We start from the raw sequence: 14,256 nt of genomic DNA, 5'->3' as shown, positions 1-14,256 counted from the left end.
AAACAGCTGTTTTAAACTGTAAAAATATTTGACTATTTTACTGTATTTTCATCAAATAAATGCAGCCTTGGTGAGCAGAATAGAAGTCATTAAACACATTTAAAAATCATGATGTTTGCATACTTTTGAAAATTATATAATTAAACTGATGTGCATCAGATTTCAAAGCCTGAATTGTGTTTTATATTAGTTTTACTGTTTTGAGTCTTAAGTTTTGAACTCGAGCACTTTATAAAATTAGATTCGATCATTTGATAAGTTCAAATTAATATTGATTTTAAAACAATATTCATTCAATATTATATTCATTCAAATTAATTAATGGCAAGTATTGCTGTCTATATTGGTGCTGCATAGGTATAGTTGATATGAATGTATTTTTCATGTGGAACTGTATGGAAAAGCATGTTTCTGCTGAACGTCTCCTTTTGTTTTCTATATAAAAATAACAGCATGTGAGATTAATCATGTGAATCGTGACAGAATTTTAATTTTTGGCTGGCATGTGTTGTGAAATCTCACATATGTAAATTATATTCAGTGTTAAACCTGTCAGTTTTACCTGAGAGAGACTTTTGAAGAATGGCTTCACCTTTTTAATTAAACGCTGTGCTTTCATGCTGCTGTCGAGTGAGTCTCACCGGGAAATTCACAACAAATGCAATTTAGAGATCTTGAATATAGACCGATATTTATGTGTGTATATGCACACACAAGTTATAAATAAATAAATAATATTTATACAATTATTTACTTTTTTTGACACATATGCTTTAGTAAAAATATATATAATGAATATGATACAATTTTATATCTTTTTTGACTATTATTTTGACTTCTCTTGAATTAAACGCTGTGTTTTTATGCTGCTGTCGAGTGAGTCTCACCAGGAATTTCAATGCAAGCCAATGCAAATCAGCTGAAATCTTGAATATATTTGTCTAAATCTGCTTGCAAGAACCTCTGTGCATAATTCTCCAAATCCAGTACATCAATATTAATTCTCCGTTTCACGCACATTGACGATGACAAAGTTTAGCTGTGGGAATTTCCTGTAAGGAGACGCACTAATGAAGAGATCCCATCTGATTGGCTTTATTAATGCGCAGATTAACGGCCTGCACGATGTTTCTAATGAGCGCTTCACGGCCCAGAGTGATGAATGAATCCTATTACGGGGTCAATTGAGGTTATTTGCAGCTGAATATGTGAGAAGCACAAAAGGCTGGACAATTTGTTTTGATTTTCTCCTCTATCTTTCGCTGTTCTGCCCAGTAAATGGATTGGGTCGTTAGCTAAACATGAACTTTGAGGGCAGAGTGAGTGGTTAATATGATAAATGAGATGATTTTCTGTATGAAGCAGTGGCTCCGTTTCAAACCCTAGTCAGCTGACTCTATAGGCAGCATACTAACTTATCCTTTCCTCATGTGAGATGCACACTTCAAAAAGTGAGTTTCTTCCTCAGCATTGTTGTCTTCTTTTCCAGTACAAATATCTAAACATCCTTAAATCAAGATACATTTATTTGAGATGCAAAATTAGAGGAAGTCTTGATTTCTGAACAAGTTATCAAAATTATGTGAAGAAAACATATCTGCCAATAGAGCCAGAAATAAATAAGCCAGTTTTCCCTTTGGATTAAGTAGATTTTTCTGACTTCACTGGTAGATATTTTTTCTTGTTTTAAGCATAAACTCACTCCATTTTGATCAATTTCTCAGAAAACAAGACTTCTTTCAGGTTATAGTTAACTAAAACTAAAAGTAAAATCAAAACCATAAAAGAAAAAAAAGTGTTACTTGAAATAAAATAAACTATATATAAACAAAGTATAAATTATAAATATAATTAATATATTATTTATATATATTTACATTATTATTTATATTTATCAAAAAAAATTCAACTGGTTGCCAAGGCAACATTTCTCATTTTAATTGATTTTTGACTTTAATAACTGAAACTAAAACTAAAATAAAAGTTAATAAATTATATATACATTTTTTAAAATGAGAATGGTAAATATAAAAATAAAATCTAATTCAAAATATTAGTAAAAATGATCATTTCAGTAATACTAAAATAACACTGCTTATGTCATTTTGCATCTCAAGTAAATGTATCTTAATTTAAGAAATGATGTTGTCACGGTGCACACAGCGGGAGGAACGAGGAACAAGAGACGAGGATAAACTCAAATATACAGTCTTTAATATAAACAAGGCAGGGCAAGACAAGGCAGGGCAGACACTCAGGAACACCAGGAGTAACGAGTAAACCAGACAAACACTAACTCAACAGATTTTTGTAATTTTTTAATTACACAGGTTAATTACAGACAATAACTAAAACACAGCTGAAACTAATAAACTAATAATCACATTAAACGAGGACCGGAAACAAACCAAATAAGGACACAAGAGGGAAACACATGACTCACACGACACACGACTGACAGATGTGAGGTTTAAAATAAAAATAAAAATTGCCAATGTTGCTAGAACACTTGTCTGTCATTCAAAATGTTAGCATATTTGCTAAACTAACACTGTGATAGTCTTATAAACACACAAATATAAAGCATTTTAATTATATTGAATTATTTAATTGATCTTGTGTAATATTGATTGAATTCTAAGGATTTCATATCTTGTGGACTCTGTATGCTGCTGTCTGTGCAGGGCACTCGTAGGATCGGGACAGGGCCGAGTGTTTGCCGTGTTTGTTCACAGTAACTGTGGTTATGTTCAGATGAAAGTAGGACAGCAGATGAACTCAACACCTTCTGAAATCATGCGACACTCGTTTGCTGCTGTCAGAGGTGTCGGGTTATTCGCTTTAGCCGATTGCATCCGTTCCCACTTCACAGAGCGCTGCCTTCAAAGTCTTTTGACGGCTTTGTCAATATATATCTTGATGTATATGCATGTGCTCTGAATTTTTGTTTTTAATTTAGAAAAACAATATTTTTAACCAAACAGTCATTGTAGTCAAACACACTAAAAAAACAATAAATAAATTTTACTTTTTTTTTTTTTTTGTGGTTTGCTGCTTTTTGTGCATGTAAAATTAATCCCCGGAAAACAAATGTTAGTATTTTAATGGGTCACAGACACTTATTGTTTCTAATTTAATTTAGTTCTAATTTAAAGTAATCTTGTCGGTTAACGCTTAATAATCGGTTAACGAGCATCGGTTGTCTGTTAGGAAAAATGACCGAAATGAACATCCCTAGTCTATAGAGTTATTACCCAAATAAACACAGAGACCTGAATACTTGGCACATGATACACAATGCAACAAAAGAACAACAGGATCAAGACTTTGATATTTACTTAAACAATCTTTGTAAAAATAACAAACAATTCCAAGTAAAATATACTTCTCAATATAAAATATGCTATATTCTACAAGCTTAAAATTGAGTACTAATATTGAATTTACTCTTTTTTTTCATTCATTTCATTTTTCATTTCATCATTTTATCAGTGTAAATGCAAAATGTGTAAAATATCAAAGGCATGTTTTACATCAAGAATATTTAAACTTTTTCAATTATGCTGTAAAACATTGGTTTATTTACAAGATTATGTACTAGAAAATACTTTCTACTTGAAAATGTCACGTTTAATTCAGTGCTACTTGCCATTTCTTGGAAAATTTACTAGCAGATTTTAAATGGAAATTGTTTAAAAGTAAATCCTACACCAAATTGTTTGCTGTACATGCACACATATAACAATAAACAGTGATATTTACCTGCATATATCCCAGTAAAACGTTTTAATGCCTCACAGAGACTACCGTGAACATTTCTGAATCGATTCATCGACACTTTGAACTGATTCACAGAAATGAATCAAACTTAACTTCTGAAGTTTAAATATCTCTGTATAAAAAACTTAAACATCTGTCTGTCGACAAATTATTTTTTTTTTTTATTGGATTTACAAGAAAATACTATTTCAGTATTTCTACTTCAAAGTTTCATGTTTAATTCAGTGTTACTTGCCGCAACTAACTGTGAAATTTACAAGCAATTTCTGAGGGAAACAAATGTTTCTACAACAATTGATTTTTCCTGGAACTGAGTGATTTGATATATGGATGTGATCTTATTGCAAACAGAAAGGATTTGAGGTGCTGATGGGAAGGAGTTGATCTGTCAGACTGAATGTTGGGAGGTTTTTGGGTCGGTGGTTCAGCTCATACGGGGCAGATTTCTGCAGGTTTCTGGAGGCCCCGGGGCCCGTGTGTCCACGGAGGGTGTCGGATGTGCTGTGCTAAATTATTCATGATGTCCAGGGCTTCGTTTAGGACTTTCCCCAAACGAGCATGAGTAAATCTCACAGAAACATGGCCAGATCACACATTTCACCCAAAACCAAAAGGATGAAATAAGAAAGTTAGCACGATGAAAATGAAACCTTTTTAGGACCATCCTGATTTTTTCGCATTATTTTTCATGACAATTCTGCACATTTTGTCCTCAAATTATATAATATAATATATATATATATATATATATATATATATATATATATATATATATATATATATATATATATATATATATATATATATGTATATTAGGGATGCACGATATTGGATTTTTGCCGATATCCGATATGCCGATATTTTTCACCTCATTTTGGCCGATACCGATATATTTCCTTTTATTTGGAAACAACACCAAGTCTCTCCTGTGCAGAAATTTTAAGCAAAATAGTTTTAATTTTGGTTAGTTTTTAACAAGAACTTACTTGTTAGAATTAAACAATAACAAAGTTTTTTTGACAGCACATTGAAGCTTTGAAAATAACTATATATAAACTAAATACATCAATCGCTGCATTTTTTCCCCCAGAAAGATGCAGCATTAGAGCCCGACTTTTTTTACGTTCCTAGGGCCGGGCTTCGGGCCAATTTTCACGTCACAGTTCAGACGCGGGCTGGCCTCGGGCCTGTTTTTGGCTTCCCCTTATTTTTATATTTTAGACATCCATCAATAAAAAATAGCCGCGGAGGTGGAAACACCACGAGTCCGTGCCGCGACTGTCAAGAACGGCTCGACGGTGTTTAGTGTCCCGCAGCAGCAGCTGAAGAGTTCTGCGTTCAAATACACGCAAAAAAGCTTTCCGTAAAGCCCCAGCAAAAGTAATTACCATGAATGTGTCTGGGGGAAATAGTAAGGAGATATTTGAATTATTTACTAATAAACTAGTGTTTTCTGTGTCAGTGTCTCAAAGATGAAGATGCTGATCCACACTCGCCGTCTCCTCATTAGACGTGCCTTTAGAGAGAAGTGCATCTTCGCGGATTATGATTGTAATGAAAGAGTTTTTGTTTTCGATTTGATTCATTTCATTAAGTAGTAATTTAAAGCTTTCTATAGATATATTTATCATGTCTGTGAGGCATATATATTCGCTGACTTTCGGTTCTTTTTGCGAATTCAAGCGCTCCTGTTCAAGACGATATTAACATTAATATTAATATTAACGTTTTGTTGATATTGTGAGTGCACACAAATAAAAGTAGACCCATCACAGTTCTGAATAATGTTCTCTCTAACGAGACAGAAGTCCAGTGACAGATGCTTCCTCCAGCTCTCGTCTCAAAAGCGTCTCTGTTCAGACTCAGTTCTTCTCGATGAGACGACAATAAGACGCTGATGCTCTCCTTACAGGAACACAAGGCTGGTTACTAATGAAGTTCGCTTCTGAAAATGCTTCAATGACTCTTTATTCGTAAGACAGAGAACAGCTGTGCTCAGAATAGCATCTTCTCATACCCGTCCTATTTCTGCAGTGATGCGTACTTGAAATGCTTACTGTGGAATAATGCCTACTGTTTATTCTCTAGTACACTGGTTTTCAGAATATATGTGTGTTGCAGATGTAGGCTAGATCTTTGTTCGATTACGTTCGGATCAGAACTCAATCAGTCGCTCAGCGGCGATCCATTACAAATGTGTCACAGAGAATTAGGTTATCTTCAAATCCAGACGGCCATTTTGGCTCAGACCTGCAGCAGCAGTTTCAGATTTCATATGCCTTATCTTCTATCCATTCACCATCATTTTGCATTATTTATTTTACAGAACTGTCCCTATGCAAATAGGATTATTTGCCTGCTTTTTTATATTAATGTTTTATATTTTATTATAATATATATATATATTTTTTTTATCATTATATTGTGTTTCAGTGTCATTTCATAAGTTGCTGTGTCGTCAATGAATGTAAAGTTATTAATGCATTACAGTAAAAAATACTGTGATAAAAGGGTTTTATGGATTTTAGTATTAAAGTCATTTTATTTTAGAAGTATTGTTAATTTAATTTATTGGTTAATTTAAATTTAAGTAAATTCTTTGTAATTTTTGGCAACATTATAAAATTAATTTTAGTTTTTTTTTTTTGTTATTGAACAACGTTATCAAATTAATTTTAGTTTTACAATTATTTTGTTTATTTTAGAAGTATGTTATTTTAAATTAGTTGTTAATTAAAATGTAAGGTAAAATATACATAACATTAATGAATGAATTTTAATATTAAATTATATATTTTTTTTAAATATTATATTAATTAATTTAAGTTTGAGTAAATATTTAAATTTAATAACATTACTGAATTAATTTTAATAGTAAATTAATTGTATTTCAGAAGCATTATGATAATTTTATTTAGTAGTTAACTTGTATTTAAGTTAAAAGGGAGATAATTAAATGCCAATATTGAACAAAGTTTACATTAAAATAATTTAGTTTATTTTTGAACTATTACGTTAATTTAATCATTAATTTAATTTGTAAATTTAAGTTAAAATAATAAAAAAATTACATTGACAACATTACATTAACAACAGTGGAATTAATGTAATGACGTGCAATTTTGTGATGTTTTTATTGTGTTTCAGTTTCAGTTCATAATAAGTTGCAGGCCAACTGGATTTTATTTACAAGTCAAAGTCAGTTTTTACTCATATTTGGAAATTGGTGAATCTTCAGTTTAAATATTGCTTATATAAGAAAGTAACAGGCTTCTTAAAGGGGTCATGACATGAGAAATCAAATTTGCCTTGATCTTTTGGGATATAAGAGGTCTTTGTAGCATTAAAAAAATCCTGCAAGGTTCATAGCTTAAAACATCCTCCTCATTATAAACAAATCATTTATTTAATCAAGCTCCAAAAACGTCTCGTGCAAGATGACATCACAGGGGCACAAAATCATCGCTAGCCAATCATAACAGTGGCTGATTACTGACAAGCCTTAAAGGACACGCCCCTTAAAACAGGTCGTTATAGAGAGAGGGTCAGAATAATCATTTTTCCACATATCTATTTTAGTGCTGTCAAACAATTAATCGCATCCAAAATAAAAGTTTTTGTTTGCATAATATATGTGTGTGTACTGTGTATATTTATTATGTGTATATATAAATACAAACACATGCATGTATATATTTAAGAAAAATATGCAACATTTTTAATTTAAATATATTTATACATGATATATATTATATGAAAATAAATATATGCATGTAAATATTTTCAAAATATATGCTGTATGTGTGTGTATTTATATATGCATAATAAATATACACAATACACACATATATATATATATATATTATGTAAGCAAAAACTTTTGAATGCGATTAATCGCTATTAATCATTTGACAGCACTAATTTATTTATTTTTGTGCAAAAAAAACTTTATTAACATTAAAATATGTTTTAGGAAAATTAAAATAATAATTAAATAAAAATCCAAGTCATTTGAGCCTTTTAATAACACTGCCTTTGTCAACCTACTTTAATAGAAATACTTTACTAGTTGACCAGCCTCACTAGCAGTTTTGATGGCTAACCAGCTAGTCCAAGTTAGTCAGCAGGCAACTAACCCAAACCGTGTCTGTTATTAGCCGGTCATTGTATGTGGTTGTTTTCCATGTTGGATCTCTACAGATTGAGGGTTTGAGAGCTTCATGCTGTTGTTTTCTCCCTGTGTCTCATTCTTATGGCAACACCTGCGTCTCTCAAGGTTAGCGGTCTCCTGCGAGAGCCGATAGCGGCGTTCCTGTCCTTGGGTCCTGCGCTGCTGATAAGGCAAATAGAGTTTGTGTGGAAGCCCCTGTTTTATTGAATTATGGGTCAGGCGGTGACCTCGTACGAGCCGTATCGATCTGTGAAGGTGTGAGGTTGAGCTCCGTGCAGCTTATCCAGGTAAATAAACCGTTTCTGACCGTCTAAAAACACTAATATTAGAGGGGAAACTCTAAGTCAGCATTTCACAATATTGTAAAAAATAAAGGAGATAATATGGTGAAGGGGGTTGTGGCTGAATCATTCAATGAATTTTGATATTAAAATGATTTTATGTTAATATTAGTTATAAATCTCCAAGTTTTAATCTCAGTGTATTTCTATAGTGCTTTATACACTACAGACTGAAGCAGCTTCACAAAAATAATTAGGAAAATAAGAGAGTTATTGTTGTTTAATTTAAAATTAACCAATTATGAAACAAATTCAATTCAACAATAAAGCAGCTATTCGGATAACGATAGCAGTATTTTTAAGTATATTTGAGATTATGTGATGCATTGCAATATTGCGTTCCTCCATAAAAAGTGACGCAATTAGTTACTTTTTATGGAGTAATGCAATATTGCAATGCATAACTTTTTGTCACCTGGGCAGGACTTGCTTATTTGTTTCTTAATAAAAAAACAAACAAATGTAATGCGTTACTTTACTAGTTACTTAAAAAGTAATCTGAGTACAAAATTAGCATAACTTGCAATGCATTACCCCCAACACTGATTGAGATACTCCCTTTCTTCATGTGTTCAATACTTTTCCCCGTGTTATTCCAATTTATTACACATAACTTAATTTCTGAACTTATTTGTTTTGTTTTCTTTGTATGTATGGATTACTTGGGTTGTTACCGACATCTGGGGAAAATGTCATGTAAATGGCTTCTTTAGAAATATATTTACTGAGAAACAGTGACGTGTTCAATATTTATTTTACCCGCTGTATATGTTCTTAATGCTTCGTGCTGTGAAATGCGACCTGAGATGTTCTTAAAAGGAGATGCACATGTATTAATTTAGGGCTGTCAAAAATGGCTGAAAAAATCCGAATGCAACATATTTTCATTCGACTGTGGATTTTTATTTTAAATTCAATGAATTTTTTTTGACAGCCCTAACATGTATGTGACGTGTTGCTCTCATGCTTTCACAGAGATGTGGGTTTGAATGGTGTGTCTCGTCCCTCTCTTCGGGTGTTTGTCAGAAGCTGCAGTGATGCAGGACATCTCCTTTCTCCTTTCTGATACTTTTGTTAATGTTACTCACGATAAATGGCAGCTTGGCAGGCCTGCGTTTCATATTTCACTGAAGCTGTGCAGAGCTGGAGTAAATCAATAGCTGAGAGAGAAACAGAGAGAGAGAGAGAGAGGGTTGCACGGCTCCAGATCGGACCATCTCACTCACAGGGGTTGCAGTTCAAAACCCGTCTCGTTTCTCAAGAGCGGGCGACTTGATGAGGGCATGAGCCACGGTGCATCGCATTTCTAATGCAACCCTCGAGCTGTGCCGAACGCGCCATACACTCAACCTGCGTCACACAGCGATGCTCCAGACGTCACTCTGAAAGCTCCCCCCTTCATCCACAGTCTCTTTTGGTTTAGTACGCTCTCCAGGCTTCCAGCCGTCCGAGTCGGAGAGAGATGTTTTGAATGCGGCGATTGGCCTGCATGCGTTGCGTCTGCATGCGAGAGGCACTCAGGTGAACTGTTTCCTGCAAACAGTGACTGCAATAAGGTAAGAGCGCTGCACCTTTCTCCCTTTCGGTGCATGCTGATCGCCACAAACACTCCCCAGATGCTGCCATCATCACGGTTAATGTCTATATAAATGCAGGAAATGCGCCCATGCAGTAATGCACACATCTTGCTTGTGACGTGCGGTCATGTCCGGAGCGGGTCGGCCCACCTGAGAATCGCTGGTTTATTGAGACGGTGGAGATGCATGCTTCACGCATCTGTCCTGTTTGTTAGGGATGCGCTGCTGTTGCGATGCGCCCCGGGGAGGGAGTGTGTAGGGAGGGAGGGAGGGAGATGATGGAGGAGGAAGCAGGCCACTCTCCCGTCTGTGTCCGCGGCTCACAGCTTCCCAGAGGCCTGCGGCGATCAGAGGCGATGCGGCGACAGGCGCTGATGTGTGTCACTCACACACTGAGATTATCACTATCTATCTATCTATCTATCTATCTATCTATCTATCTATCTATCTATCTATCTATCTATCTATCTATCTATCTATCTATCTATCTATCTATCTATCTATCTATCTATCTATCTATCTATCTATCTATCTATCTATCTACCTTTTATCCATCATTTTATCTATTTATCTCTCTAACTATTCATCTATCAATTTAATCTTCTATACATTGTTCTGTCTGTCAATCTATCATTATATTACTCTGTCTATCTTTATGTATATCTATCTGTCTGGTCAAGGTTTTGTCAGGCCAGCATTTATATTCTTGACAAACTGTGCTTTTCTAGTTAAAATGACTTGTATAAACTGCATTGCGTTCCACTTCCTTGAATTAAAATCCGCATTTCCGTTCTACATCCTGTTTGGTACCTCAATTAAAATTCAGGACAAGAAAAGAAACAAGTGCACATACCATATTAGTTAACTAGTTTAACTAGCCTCACTCCATATACCGTGCACTAACCAGAATAAAGCAGCATGTGAATTAATTTGTGCTCAGTGAGATTGCTTATGTTTTATGAAGCATTGAGCACATAACAAAGCTTTGGTGGTCAGAGATGAAGCTGAGGTCACACTGCGAGGTCTTTTGAACTCGAGACGTTCATTAGCGACGGCCGCTCGCATTAGATATGTGCATAATTAATTTCACAAGGGAGTAAACATCCCTTAATTGTCATAGATACAAAGTTTTAATCACGCCAGTGTCTCCATTTGTTAGGTGTTTTATGTAAATCTGGTCATTAGCCTACTGCTGTTGACCGTTGCTTTGCTTTCCCGAGCAAACGTCTGCTACAATTATCAATCTATAATTCAGAAACGATTAGCCAAGCCTTTTTTAACTCACTCAAGCGCTTCTTGAGCACTTGACCATTATAATCCACTCAAAGGCTTGGGTTACATCTCTCAGCGCTGTAATGCAGCTCAGTCCTTCAGACAGCGGTGCGAGCAGAGGAGGATCATGGGAGTGGTGGTGTGTTGCTGATGCGGGTTTGAGTCCAGCTCGACGTTCTCGTCCCTTCAACTATCAGACGAGAGTCTCCTGCAGAACAGATGCGTTCCTTTCATTCAGCAGATACACTGCGTCTGTCTGTCCTTATATCACTATATATCCATCTGTCCATCAGTTGTTCGTTCTATCCGTCTGTCATTCTATCTTTGTTCTATTATTTTGCATATCTAGCGTTTTGTCCATCCATCCATCCATCCATCCATCCATCCATCCATCCATCCATCCATCCATCCATCCATCCATCCATCCATCCATCCATCCATCCATCCATCCATCCATCCATCCATCCATCCATCCATCCATCCATCCATCCATCCATCCATCCATCGTGGCCTAATGCATAGAGAGTTGGACTTGTAACCTGAAGGTTGTGGGTTCGAGTCTCAGGTCCAGCAGGAATTGTAGGTGGGGGAGTGAATAACCAATACTCTCTCCTCTCTCAATACCACGACTGAGGTGAGACCCTTGAGCAAGGCACCAAACCCCCAACTGCTCCCCGGGCGCCGCAGCATTGGCTGCCCACTGCTCCAGGTGTGTGTTCACTACTGAGTGTACACTTGGATGGGTTAAATGCAGAGCACAAATTCAGAGTATGGCTCACCATACATGGCCACACACCACTTCCCTTTCCCTATCTATCTATCTGTCTGTCTGTCTGTCTGTCTGTCTATCGTTCTGTCTGTCTTTTGTTCTATCTATCTATCTATCTATCTGTCTATCTATCTATCTGTCTGTCTGTCTGTCTGTCTGTCTGTCTGTCTATCGTTCTGTCTGTCTTTTGATCTGTCTATCGTTCTGTCTGTCTTTTGATCTATCTATCTATCTGTCTGTCTATCTGTCTGTCTGTCTGTCTGTCTGTCTGTCTTTTGTTCTATCTATCTGTCGTTCTATCGTTCTATTGTTCTATCTGTCTGTGATCGGTGTCGTGTTTCAGAAAGCAGGTATTAGTTCTGATAATCAGCCTGTAACTAATGCTATCAGTTGCTCTCCAGTGAAAACAAGCTTGCTCTCTGAGACACATTCTCCTGTGAGACGAGTTCGAGCGAAGGCTGCTGTTGTTGAGTCCTGATCCAAACAGCCATTAAACGAGCCACCGCCAGGAACTCGGCCAATTTAGCCATTAATACCGTACAACCCTTTGTCTTGTTTTTTTCTTGTCCTTTTCCATCCAATCTCTGTAAAACTAATGTTTAGCACTCACTTTAATCACAGGAGTTCACAGTCAAGGACGCCAAACTCAGTGGCATTGCTAAGTTCAGGATTTTTCATCAGTAATTGCCAGGAAAAGCTGGAGTTTTCATTCATGTTTCATAATTCTGTTGCTGTATTCTACAAACTAGTGAGCTGCATCGCTGACAACATCAACAAAATTGAATTTGCTGTTAGCATGTTGCACATAAATATTGTGAAAATTGTGCATTTTTATTATTTTATTTTACTTTTCTTGCATGCATATGCTTTATGCATATAATTGAAGTCTTTTCAATAGCTTCTTATGTTGTGAAATGGAGCTCACTGTGTTCTGGAAGTGTGTCTATCAGTCGAGTATGTAGTCGAGATTATAGTTTAATTCAGAAGAGGTCTGGATCAGTAACCGAACAGACTTTAGTCAGAGTAGATGTGCTTGATTTAACAGTAAGACTGCAGTCTGTTCAGTTTCAAATGTTGATTATTGATCTCTTCTGCTCACCAAGGCTGCATTTATTTGATCATAAATACAGTAAAAAGTTTGAAATATTACAGTTTATAATCAGTTTTCTATGTGAATATCTGCTAAACTGTAATGTATTTCTGTGATCTGCAGCTGTATTTTCAGCATCATTACTCCAGTCTTCAGTGTCACATGATCTTCAGAAATCATAATAATATACTGATTTACTGCTCAATAAACATTTCTGATTATTATCAATGTTGAACACAGTTGTGCTGCGCAATATTTTTGTGGAAAATGTGATACATTTTATTTTTCAAGATTCGCGGATAAATAGAAAGTTCAAAAGAACAGCATTCATTTTAAATAGAAATCTTTTGTAACATTATAAATGTCTTTAATGTCACTTTTCATCAATTTAATGAGTCCTTGATGAATATAAGTATTAATTTCTTTAAAAAATATCTTACCCCAAACTTTTGAACAGTAGTGTGTTGCAAACAATAAATTACATGCATACCATATTTGCATACTGCATATTATTTTATTAATATGTGAAACAGTAAGCATTTAGTACTGATAAACATTGCAAAAACTAGTGTTGCATGTTAAGTGATCGTCTCAGAAATCTCTGATGTTGTTGAGAGATTCATTCATTATGAAGAGATCAGAGCTGAAAATGCACTGAGATAATGAAGCAACACTAGAAACCCTTCAGATTGTTTCTCTCTCGCTGCACATTAGATCAGAAACACAGAGATGTAATGCTTTAGCGACGTCTCCCAGCCCTAAACTACAGCAGTATCATTATCAGGCTTCCTATCTGCATGGCTTGTTTGGCTTGGATTTCCTCTTTACTCGGTTTTCTGTAATCAGGGAGTGTTTTCCCAGTGGATTCTTAAATATGAAGGATTGTTTCTCAGCTGTAGATGTTTTAGTCTTTTGTTGGAGTCTCTGTCATTTATTTAGCAGTAACGCTCCTGACGCCGTCGGCAAACTCTGCGATGACAAACAGCACACGCTCTCTGCTGCATGACATTACAGCTCTGTGTGTTCATTTAAATCACACAACTCTGTTTGTTTCAGGACTGTAAAAAGACTTACTTATTGGGGCAGGGTTCTGTGTGTGTGTGTGTGTATATACATATATACTTTTTTTTTTCTAAATAGGAAGCAAAAGTTCCTTGTTTGTTAGTTAGTTTTTCCATGTTTCCATGAGTTAGTTATTTTTCTCTTTATTTTATTTATTGATAATTATTCATTTATTTATTTATTTATTCATTTTT

At 35.2% G+C, this 14,256-nt stretch overlaps 1 protein-coding gene across 2 annotated transcripts in view; it reads left to right on the top strand.

Annotated features, from left to right (window-relative positions):
- The window catches only part of LOC306887728 (cyclin-dependent kinase 14), a gene marked incomplete at both ends in the record, with an annotated part of 151,773 nt that overhangs the window by 29,039 nt on the left and 108,478 nt on the right, over nt 1–14,256 (top strand). Inside the window, one exon of one of the 2 annotated variants that reach the window (XM_079445718.1) lies at nt 9,763–9,848. The exons of the other annotated variant lie outside the window; for it this stretch is intronic. Of the gene's footprint in view, nt 1–9,762; nt 9,849–14,256 lie in introns of those variants that run through there. 2 annotated transcript variants of the gene reach the window in all.

The sequence above is a fragment of the Barbus barbus genome, assembly GCF_936440315.1.
Source record: "Barbus barbus genome assembly, chromosome: 21".
Classification (NCBI taxonomy): Eukaryota; Metazoa; Chordata; class Actinopteri; order Cypriniformes; family Cyprinidae; genus Barbus; species Barbus barbus.
This window is presented reverse-complemented; position numbering and strand designations above follow the sequence as displayed.